This window comes from Phaethon aethereus (genome assembly GCF_964289735.1).
Source record: "Phaethon aethereus genome assembly, chromosome: Z".
Lineage (NCBI taxonomy): Eukaryota > Metazoa > Chordata > Aves > Phaethontiformes > Phaethontidae > Phaethon > Phaethon aethereus.
Genome location: NC_138577.1, coordinates 88118194 through 88130740, shown reverse-complemented (window position 1 = coordinate 88130740; position 12547 = coordinate 88118194). Strand labels below are relative to the sequence as shown.

At 34.7% G+C, this 12547-nt stretch overlaps 1 protein-coding gene across 2 annotated transcripts in view; it reads left to right on the top strand.

Annotated features, from left to right (window-relative positions):
- Positions 1–12547, top strand: part of ARB2A (ARB2 cotranscriptional regulator A) — a gene marked incomplete at both ends in the record, with an annotated part of 249791 nt that overhangs the window by 42935 nt on the left and 194309 nt on the right. The window lies entirely within an intron of this gene.

Here is a 12547-nt window from a genome sequence, read left to right as displayed (position 1 = left end):
TTATTATTTTATGCAATGATTGTGCCAGTGTGACAAAGATCAGACGTCTCTTCCATCAAATGGTTATTATCCTTAAAAACAGATTATGTATTTACGCATTTTGAATGCTTCTTTAAAAAAGACAGGGAAAAAACCCCCTAAGAGTTTGAAAAAATATCTTAAAAAAATGTCATCATTCAATCACATTGGGACATCAGACTTTGTGCTCTTATAGTTTGACTTCCTTCTCTCTTAGCATGGTTTTTAAATTCTTAGTTCTCTTTAGTTGAGTAATTCCAGCTACTGTAAAACGCACTCTCCGTTTTTGTGCACCTTAAAATTCTGGTAAAGGTACTACATGTCTAGAACACATAGTGTTTGCAATTATTTTAATCATGCAAAATGAAGATTAGATCAATTGTATTATATTAAATGTGCTGCTATTTCTTCTATCCTGTAATCACTGTAGTGGGAATTGGATGTATATTTGGTTAGATATGGCAATATTTTACTGAAGTTGAACCCCGCTGAAGGTATTTGGCATCATTATGTTATGACTGAAAAGAGAATACAGATAGTTACATGCTGATACCATGTCTACTTCATGTGCAGATCATATAAATTACTCTTCCAAGTGCAGGAAATCATGGTAGAGTGAGTATAAGGACTCAAATTTTACTTAGTAAAAGTTACATCCTTTTCTGGGTGTTCTGGTGTTCAGTCCTCTAGTTGATTTAGGCACTTCTGTCTCCTATGAAATGAAAATAACTGGCCTAGATGGTAAATAGCCTGAATGAAAATTGTTGTAACTCCTCATACAGTGTTTCCAGTTTTAAGTCAGGAATTTTTCTTGATCTTCCAGTGCTTCTTCTAAGAAGAGGTCTCATAGTTGAATGAAACCAGCAGACCTTGTCAAAGCATAAGGTTACAGTGCTGATGGCAGGAGAACGTGGATTTTTTTTTTTCTAATAAATTATGTGAATTTGAAGTGGGTAGTAGTATCTAGGATTTGAAAATTCCGCTGTTTTGTTTTAAGTGTGAAACATACACTGGTAGCTTAAAACATTTGCAGCAGACTAGGTTTTCCTGTTTTTAAAACTTTTTAAATTGCAAAAGTAGTACTTAAATGTCCTTTGTGCAAAAGCTAGTTCAGAAATGCCACCTCTGCTTTCCTTAAAACAAAACCAAACAGACAAACAAGAAAACCTCTCTCAGTATGTCAAAAGCATATCTTTTTCTATACTCCTTTTCTGTGGAGAGTGATGAGACTACCACAAGAAAGTTTCTGTTCATTTCTTGGAAAAACTGAAAACAAGAATGCAAAAACTGGAGTTATCAGTGAGCAGTGAAGTGAGCAGGATGAGCTAATACTGCTGTCCAACCAGGAAGTTAAGGGACGAAAAGAAACTATTTCTCTCTGGTACAACACTTCTGAGGGGAAAAAAAAGCCCAACTTTTCATACGAAATAGGGGAACAATGTAAAGGCTTAAAATTTATCATGCTTCTGCTGAATTGGGGCTGATCTATATTGGAAAGAAAAGATCCAAGGAGAAATATCCTGGTGGGAATTCGAGTAGCTAGTAATGTGTTTTTTTCTTTTCTTTTCATCTGGGTGGTTCTGTAGGTAATACTTCTTCCATCTTTCATATCAAACTCCGTTGTGTAGATTCAATCTTTTGTGTAATAGGTGTTGGGAGTAGTTTACAAGGTTTTATGTAAAGAGGTAAGATTAATGTGTTAATTCAGAAATTCAAACTTGATGGTGTAAAAGATTTTGAAATATGAAAGAAGAGGACAAACAAGCAACTAAGTAGAGAACAGCTCGTAGGAAAAGGAAGAGGGAGAAAACTGTATACAGTTTGAGAGACAGATATGTGTAAATACATTAAAACATGGCAGGAAAAGGTATACTTTAGAAAAAATAAGTATAAAGAAAGCAAATGTGATAGTATAAAGAAGTAAGTAACAAAAGTTTAATTAAAATCTTAACAAATATATATTATATTTAAAAAAATATATGGCCATTCCCTATAAACGCAGTATGAAATAAATACTGTATAGGTTTTTTTTTTCGTTAGAGCTTTTCTACTGAAATTTTCTTCAGTAAGTAATACTGATTTTTGACAGAAGCAGTCATCTGACGTGTGAGAGACTGAAGTTCAAGTCCCTCCTCTGGGAATGAGGGACTATTCCACTTTTAATGATAATACTACATTGAAGCTATTCCACTTTTTAGAAATAAATAAATGCAAACTATATAAAAAATTAAATGTAAACTAGATGAGGAATTTTTATCTGTCTCTCCTGCATTTTGCGTAAATGTCCCTTTCACAGTCCATAGAGTCAGGCTCTTCTCAGATCAGTCTTTATTTAGTCACATAAACAATAACTAAGATAAGTTTTTATTTAGTCATATATACAGTGACTGAAGTAGTGCCAGAAGGAGGTGATGAGAAGCAGAGGTAAATGCTTCCATTCAGTGATGAGGGCATTTACTTGGGGTGTCAAAAATTAAGGAGTTACATTCCTGGTTTCATTTAGATAGTTCAGGGGCCCCCATGTTCTCACGAGTACCTCAGTCACCAGGCTCTTCAGGAGGACGCGGCTATGAGGAGATATGCTGCTTTGTTTCATTGCTGAGTGGTAACAACATGGATGGTAACCTAAAGATTCTGCTGCGACATGTACCAGTGACACCAGTGATATAGGGAAACAAGGAAGAAGGGGTGCAAAAGTTGGCTACTGCTCCATGCAATAGCATTCCTTCTGTAGTGGCTGTAGAATCAAATTATGTGCTTTAAATTCTGGTGAGTGTAAGGCAAAGAGAACCTGAAGTTGATCTACTTAGGAGGAACTTTGTCCCTTGGGGAAATGGGAGCTCGGCTTACCTAACTTGGGACATTGAGAAGAATTTTGGAGTACCCTTGTCATTGATACTTTTCCTCTAGGGAATAGAGAGGACATCACCGTACTGTATGAATACAAAGAAACTGTTGGATGCTTTCTTTGTCTTTGGAAATTCAGTACATTTGTTACCTAGAGACAGCTGTGGTCCCAAGGATGCTGATAAAATTCAACCACAGCAACTGTTGGTTATTTGATTTTTTTTTTTTTTTTTTTAAACAAACCATTGAAGAGTTGTTGCCTGGTTTCAAATTTCAGCACACTTTAAGATAGCTTAGAACTAATACTTGACAAAAGGGTAATAATGCCAGAAAAATAGCTTCCTCAAAGAACGTGGATGAGTTTTTCAGAAGAAATGCAGCAGCACCCAAAAATCTGACTGTCCATGAACAAATGAAAAAAATGTTTGCATAAGGTGGGCATCAACTGCAGAAGTCTTTCTTTAATGGCTTATAAAACATTATTTCCACCTTAAGTTTTCTTTCCTGTTTATCCTACTCTTCTTACTTCATTTTCTTAACAATTTATGTTCTTCAGAATATTTTTGGTCAGAACATTGGATTTATTCACTTATATTAATATCATTCATTTGTATAAAATTATCAGGTTGGTAATATTTGCTGAGGTTGGTTGTTTCCTTCAGCATGCAATAAGATGTCATTAGTTTTGTAATGCGGTTGAATCAAACAAGGACATCATTCAATGTAACAGTAGTAAATTTACCTGCCATAACTTTTATGTGATTTAGTAACCTTACTGGTTAGTAACTGGTACGAGAACACATTTTGGTCTTTCTGTCTTGTAAAAGTCAGCCAGTTTCAAAAGAGGGTATTTAAACATTGTTGTCAAGAAATTAGGCTTTGTTTAAACTATACTAGCAAGAATTCTTGCTGAAAAACATTTCTATCCCACTTTTTAGCTTGCAATATCTTGTTAGACAATGTCCTCTTCATTCTAGTGGTCATAGTTTAGGAACTGAAGATGTAAAATTTTGTCTTATGGTTCATACATGCTTACCATGTTTTCAATAAGATGGGCAAGTGACACTTGCTGTAGAAAAAACAGCTGACATTTCACTGCAACTACAGTTCTTCCGGAGAATACTAGTATTTGTGTACCCTTTATGTTTCCTAAGTATACTGTTGCAGAAAGATATTAAAATACTTAATTTATATATTAATAGTCAGTTACAGTGCCAGTGTAATCATAATCTTATTTGGGCATTCTAATATTTTACTGGAAATAAAATTTCACTAAAATGGACAATGAAGTGCTATACTGTTCTCTTTCAAATACTAATTTTCTGACTCTGGTATATGCATTTGCTTTTATTCATTCTGTTACACCATAGATATAACTTCTTAGAGAAAACTTGTATTTACAACTCCTACATTTGTGGGAGAATATTAAGAAAACTTAAGTTACATAGCTGGTTGGATGATCTTTTGAGATCTTTCAAAAAACCTAGACCCAAATTGCAGTGTATTACTAAATAATTGGTCATGTATACTTGGAATAAAATACACCATAGTCTGGAAAGAAAATTTTAAAAGCTCTCTATTTAATTTACTCTAAAACATCTTATGAGGAAGTGATAATCTCTCAAATACTGATTTGAAATACTGATCAGGAAGCAGATAGAAGGAAACATTGCATAGTTAGTTGAAAGCAATATTAATTGATCACAAAATAAATAATAATGCATAATAAGCTGTATAGGAGCTAATGATTATTAAGTCAGAAATTCAAGAAAAGGTTAAAAGCGTAGACCAATATCGAACTGACAGGCTATATAAGCCCACACCAGCCCCCATGCCAGCAAAGGAAAACAATGAGATGACAGCTTTACTGTTTGGAGAGAGGTTGCTAACGACAGCTTATTCCTTTATGATTTCAACTCTTGACAGAAGACAGGTCTGCTTGTTGCATCATGGCAGATGCATCATTACCTTCTGGCCCTGTCATGACCGTACTGGGAAAAAACCCGCTTGCAGTTCTGAAAATCCAATTACCCTTTGGAATTTAGTGCATCCTTTCCAAGATACGCGTTACCATTGCTGTATTAATTGTGTGTATTACATTATTAGAGTTTTCTCTACTACTTTAATTTGATAATGTAGAGATACTTACAGATTGCTTTCTCTTCCGTTATTCTCCTGGCTGGCTTCTTGTAGAACCCTGTAGCACCTTGTGTTAGTTTACTCTTACTTTGTCACTGACCTAAGAAGATGACTGTTCAAGGTACTTGGAAAGTGTGGCTTGAAAATTTTTTTTTTTTTTTTTTTTCCACAAAACCACTTGAGAATTCTTTTCACTCACTAAGTATGGGGTTAAGAACACACACTGAATATTTAAAATAATCCAGATCATTTTAGAAACAAAGTTTAATATGAGTATAAATGGTCTTTTTACAATATGCATATTAGGAGACTTCCTTTTTTTTCTTTTCCCCGCTCCCTTCAACTTGTTGGATACCTAACAGTGACTCTGGAGACTTAGAAAAGAGTAAGAGAGGGTGTGGATTTTTGAAAGTATGTCAAAAGCCTAGGGGTTTGGGTATGATCGGAATTTCAATAGAGGTTGAGATGAGTTTAAATGCATAGAAGGCAAACATAAAAATCTTGTTTAATTTCTGTCATGTTGTTCTTTTTTTAGTCACTCTGATGTCTTTTTCAAATCTGCTTTTCTCTCAAGCTTTGTGGTACTATATCCAAGATCTGGGGTTTTTTTTTTTTTTCCTCTTTGTATTTCGTTTTAACTGCTGATCCCTTTTCTGTGGTGCTTCTGCCTTTAATATCAGCTGAAGCAGTCTGAATTGCTGAATCAAAGCCGTTTTGGGAGAGAGACAGTGTTTAAGATTGTGCAGGGTGAGATTCTCTGGGTAGAAGGTAACACTTCCTGCAGTTATAATCAATGCACTTGACACTTTCAAAGGCAGTAGAAGCCATGACTTGCTCAGGGGTTAAACTTTTTAAATAACTTCCCTTGGGAAAAATGCCATCAATAAAATGGAATAATTAGTTGAAGATTCTTGAGTAGCCTGGGTTTGAAAAGAAAAGATTAGAGATAGGTCAGGTTCACACTTCTATTGTATTTTCCCTCTCTTTTGTTTTTTAAAATACAAGCTTTTGTTTAAATGTGTGCCGTATTACAAAATCAGTCTGCTTCAAAAATAATGTCATCTACTTCATCCGATACATTGATTTTGTAGTGTGTTACTGTCTCTGTAGTCCAACAATTGTAAGAACAGAGATTAATTTCTCCATAAAAATACAACTTTAGCTTTGGTAGCTTTCTCTTTTCCTACCCACATACCTATTCTGCAAATAGTCATTTTAGCTAACTGAAAACATTTGCAACTTTGAACCTCACTAAATAAGCTTAAAACATAATATACATTAACTAATTTTAAAAATTAGATCTAAATAGTATTAAGTAAACATCCAGTGCATAGGGTCATTGATTTCTGTAGGCATGAACAGTTTTACCATGAAATTAAATTCATCTCACTTTACACTAATTATGTTTTACAATGCCACTTTTTATGGGAAATTTTTTGTTTTTCTGACTTTTTTGCGTCATAATTTTTGTTAAAGCATATATATAAAAACTATAAAACCTGACTAAGAATGATGCTTCCACTACACAATGTAGTATATGTGTACCATACAAAATATTGATCAATAATGCATTAATGGCTTTGGAGTACCAGATTCTTACCCTTCGTTAATTATTTACTTACACGCACTTTTCAGTTTTCTTAAACGAAAGTGAAATCACTGGCAGTACTCTGAACAGTAGCTGTACAAGACTTCAGCAAACACGTAACGCTTTTCAGAAGTATAGCATTGTATGTTCTAATGGGTTCTATCAAAATGAGCTCTGTGCCACCTGAACAGATGAGTTTATTTGATAGGGAATATTCTGCATGCAAAGTTCTAGCAGAACGTTTAGCAAGAATGTATTGACTAGTCTTGATTCAGCAACATACTACTATTCCTGTGCGGAGAAGTTTTGAGGAGCTGCCTGTGGGAAGCTGACTGTGGGACTGTGACCTTCTAATTCCTCAGAAAATGTGATGAGCTTCTTTCTGTTGTGGTACAGATCTTCAATATATTGTTTGTTTTATATTGGCAGTATGCATCGTATTTGAATAGAAATGGGTAAATACTACTAGAATGGTTGTACCTGGAAATACAGTAGTTACTTGTGGCTTGGATTTTACTGTATACAGGCCACTTTGTAAGAATCCTGTTTAGAAGAAAATAAAGTTGTAGTCCAGTATTGTTTTGATTCAGAGAATTTGGGTTTGTGGAAGTGTCATAGCTTTGTGGTTATTTATAGCTGAGGGCAGTACATAAGAGTAACTTCTTATTTCTGCTGATTTGCTGTAGAGCAGTTGTATCTCACATTTCAAGATGGAATGGTCCAGTAAAGTTGTGGTAGGGTAGTACCTCAGCTCACGCAATGCACCACAGAGTGATGCCATTTAGGATGGGAGCTTTGCTGGAGGTGGGGTGTCTGTTAATAATCTATACTTATCTTACAAGTATGTTTATCTGATCATGGAAGAAAAGATTGTAAAATCACTTTCATATTTTTTTTGGCAGCTTTTTCTCTTGGGGTGATCTTGTCAATGATTGTGTTTATACAGACTTTTGAGAGTGGCACCATGCTAAGTCATAGTATAGATATGCACACAAACTTTTTTTTTATTTCTTGTGAAATATAATTGTAACAGGGATAAACTTAACTTACTGAAATTGCTTTCATATAGGACAGAGTGAACTGTTAATTGTTCATTAGTTGACATGTTAATCTTCAGTCCTTAGCTTCATTTTGCTTTATGAAAAAGAAATCAGAAGCCAACACGTTTGTTCTATTCATTCAGGAGCATATTAATTCAGGAATGATAAATATGCATGCATGTTTTTTATATCCTTTTAAAAAGTTAACTTGTTAACATTTAAAAATATTTCATGCCCATTTAAAAATACTAAATTTTTTTTAGTCTTATTTATTAGACATACAAATGTTTAAACTGTCACATAACTAATCTTAATGCATCATAATGTGTAAATCATATTCTTTATAATATATATCAAGAAAGAGTATTACATGTGTGTCAGCGTAGGTATGGTATATGTATGTATTTAATATTACATGGAATTGCCAATACCCTGTTGATTTTTCAAATGAATCATTACTTAAAAAGACTTACCAATTCAATGGGGAGGTGAACACTTCCCTATTCATACCATCAAATGCATATTTGAATAAAATTATCTTTTGCTTACTGTGCATTGAGCTGTAAAATATTAACCTTAATGCATAGGTATTCAAATAAAAATTTGATATGCTTCATCCTTAAATAGTTTAGTATTGTTCTAATAATGCATACTGCTGCTTCAGATAATAAGGAAATAGATAAGGCAAAGACTTTGTCATGTAAATTTACTCAGGATTGTAATCTTTTGAAAATACACAGATCTTTTGAACGATATATGTCACTTTTGATCAAAAACTTTAAAAAATTTAATAATGCTGTTAGGACAAACTAAAACTGTGGGTAATTGTCTGTTTTTCCCTGAAATTAACAAATTATAACATCAAAAAATCTGCGAGTGAGGTATGTAGTAGGTCATTTGCCGCTGCAGGCATTTCTCTCCCTTCAGGATGTGCTTGTTTAGTTTCTCTCACTTTGTGCCTGTGGCACTGTATGGTGAAATTCAGACATGTTCTTTTCCTCCAAGGAATCTCTAGGATGGCAGATAACTTACACAAAATTAATAAATGCTGTTGCTTTTTTTATTATCACCCATCCCAGGCAATTCGCTTTGTGTTCCCTTTGGAGGAAAGTTAAGTTGCATAGGATAGGCTTGTTAAAAAAAAAAAACAAGCTTCTACATAGAATTAAACAGTATTCACATAATAGGGTAAAATACGTCATTAGGAAAATGGAATTACACCATTTTCAGTGATTTCTTTAGACACACTAAAAAGGGGAACAGTGAAAATCCCTTATGTTGATTAAGGTTTTTTTAAACTTAGAAAATATTAAGAGTTTTTAAACATGTTAATGCATGGCTGATTTTCATATTTTTTAAATTCTGGAGTTACGTATTTAGTTTCCTTTCACTTCAGCAACGCTTAAAGAGTAAACCTGTTTTGAGGCTATTCAGCTGGATGATTATTTTGGGGGAAGTCCAGGTGTACCATTTTGCTTATTCACAACCATTTGTTACACCATATTGCAGTATTAATCCTCTTAGGAAAGACAGAGATTGGTACAGATAGCTTAACCTGTTATATTGTGTGCTACGTGCAGCCTCCATCTCTATTATGCCAAAGGCAGTGAGACTTCAGATTGCTTTGGAGGGTAGAACAGATAATGAACCTTGGGTGTAAATAATTGCTGATACATGAGGGAAAACAACTTAATCTTGATTTCTTTTTTTTTCCCCACCTTTTTTTTTTTTTTTTTTTGTAGTGATTAATTTTAATTGCTCTTTTAGCTGTGAAAGACAGTTGTACTTAATAGTGCTGTGGTCTTATACTGTTGCTTGCTTCTGAATAAGAATCCTTAAAAGTGTTATGGTATTAAATACTATCATTTATTTTAATGTTTGTTTTCTAGGTGTTACTCATTGCCATTTTAAGTTTTCTTTAAGAGCATATATATGTAGCTAATAAGTAAATACTCTTTTTATTCTAAAAATAATTCAAAAAATATAGGCAGAAAATGTTCACAGTGCTTCAGTGCACAGGTGATTGAGTTTGTGCTGACCCTCAGTAACTGAGCCTGTGTTTTGAATCCCAGCTCTTCCTCCAGCCTTGGGAGTAATATGATTGAGTCTTCTGGAATGAGTTCCTGAATGCTGATAACAGGAGGCTTTTCCGTGAAATATAGAAGCTACTCATGTGGAATATGCACCTTCCACATCACGCATGGTTGAGATCAGATACAGGATTTTCAAGACTTGACAGCTCTGGTTCATGAACAGTGATGTTTATACTGGATTTAGGACTGTCTGAGTGCTAATATTCAACCGATACAGCTGATGATAAAAATAAGTTATTCTGGGATTCCGTTTTAATGATACAGTGTTGTTATTGCCAAACAAATACTGCAAACAGTTATTACTAACAACTAATGAAAATATCATTTATTAATACCTCATGTTAAACTTTTACTGGCTTTCATTATATAAGCTGTGTCAAAAGAGTGTCATTAATTTGGTCTTTTTTATTGATGTCAACATTCTTCATATTTTGTTCATTGTATTTGTATTCACCATGTTAGATCAGCATTTGTCTTTCTGCCTTATTTTGAAATGGATCCTTTTTAAAGATAACATTCAGCTATTTTTGATTCAGATTATTTTTTCCACTGCCCCTCATCCCATACCGTATGTTCACCTGTGGTATCCTGTGAGGTTTTCTGTACATTTAAATTATTTTTCTAAATATCGTTACATGCAGAAGGACAGGAGAGTAAAGGGAGTTTCAAATAAAAACTATGTACAAGAGTCTAACTGAACTCTTTGAATCCCTCCCTTCTCAGAGACTTTAATGTTTTTCTGCTGGAAATGAAGGTCTCACTTCTAGCCTTGTATCAGATTTTTTGGGAGAGGTTATGTAGCATTTGGCAAGAGCTCCAATATAAAATAATCTTTAAGCACCAAAGACAATCACAAGTATTTGTTACTTTGAGTGGTGACCAATTCCATGTAATTAATATTTTGAAGACATTCTTCATGTCTCTCTCCAGTCCTTGTGTTCCTCTTCAAGAGGTTAATTGAGAACTTACCTACATTAGTTTTTTACCTTGTCTCTACTTCCTCATGGTGGTAGTTAAGTGGTGTGATCATGTTACATTTACAGCTACGAAAATACTTCTCTTTCAGCCATTTTTTTCTCCAGTTTACATTTTTCAATTTAAAATTACTGCTTTCTGAAGTGCCTTGGGGGGTGTGTGTATGCAAGTAGAGAAAGACAAATACATCTTAATTGTCTAGTTGGTTGTAACTTTTCAATTTTATAAACGTTAATATAAGATGTGTGGCATTCAGGGAAAATCGTAGTTAATTTCTTAGGTCTTTTGAATTTAGAAGCTGCACGTGACTCTTCTTTTTTGGAAATACTGATTATATTTTACAGCACTGAAAAATTACTGTTTCAGATTACTGTTTTCTTTGAACCCAGTAATTTATGATATATTAAGATGGAGTTGTACTGATGATTCATCAAAGATAATAGTATTTCAAATGTTGTACAGGTTGACTTAACATTGTGATTTAATTTGCTGTAGCTGTTGTATGTTCTGGTCATGCTTATTGAAAGACTTTTAAGTAGGGAGCTCATTAGGAATAGGTAATAATTCTATGAAAACAAAAATTCATAAGAATGGCAGTTGACATAGTCTTATAAAAACTATATAGAACCTGGAGAAATATCTTTGCTGTACCATGTGCTCAGTTAAATGCAATCTGTCTACTGCTCATATATAACAGAGTACTAGATCAGTGTGAAAAATATGAGATATTTACTTTGGTGACATTCAGCATCTATATTTGTTGAGATACTACTTGTAAGTCTGGGTATTTTTTAATGCAGTGTGTCCACATAAAAACAGAAAATTTAAAGAGAAGACAGCAATTATCAATTTTACAAGTGTCTTGGATTTCTTTTAATGTTCTGAGATACGGTCACAAGACGTTTATGCTAATAGTTAGATTGAAACTTACTTCCTTTGCATTTTTTCATGAAGTTGGTGTTGAAGCGCAGCTGTAAATGCTGGTTTTGGCAGTAGACCTATTTTTAATCCTAGTTTAAACAAACTTCATGCTTATAAAAGGTGTGCAGGCTATCAGCCATGGCGAGTGGGTCCCTGCAGACTGGTACACACAGGCAGTAGTGGTGAAAGCTCCGCCGGCGTCCCCCAGCCTAGTTCTTCAGGGGACCACCTCTAGAGGTACGGGGGGACTCTCTTTAGTGGCTTTCGGACCTTCTGTTCTGCAGGGAGACTGCTTGCAGGGGTGAGGTCAGGTTTGTTGTTTGGTGGATGGTCCCTTCCAGAAGCTGCAGTAAAGCAGCCTTCCTTCCCTGTGTAAAGCAAGTCCACACTAAGTAGGAGTGAGTGATTTCGGCCTGGCTTGTAACTTCTGCTTGTCAAGGCAGGAAAAATCTTGACGAGCAGCCTGCTCTGTCCCAGTATCCCCTTAGCCCTTGGCATTTACACCATCCTGCCAGGAAGGGTTTCTTTACCCTTTGTCATACTGAACACTGTAAATTCCTCACTTTTCTCTTCCACTTTCTCATTATGGACTAATGCAAGTCTGAAGTTCAGGAAGGTACTATTTAAATCCAGTCTGGCAACAGATTTACTGGAAATTTTTTCTTACTGTTCTTCATTTTTGTGCTGGGAAGAGAAGGCTCCAAGACTTCTAGGAAGGGATAAAAAGGAGGGTCCAGTAGTTTGGCTGTAAAAAATGTTAACGTGTAGAAAAGAAGTTTAGATGGTGGGGTGTTTTTATTTTAAGTTTCGGAACATACTTGTTGCTTTTTTCCCTCTCTGATGATTTGCAGTAATTATGATCCTGGCTTTATGGATGGGGAGGGACATGCCCCTAGGGATCCGTACATGCATGGGAGATGATAAGG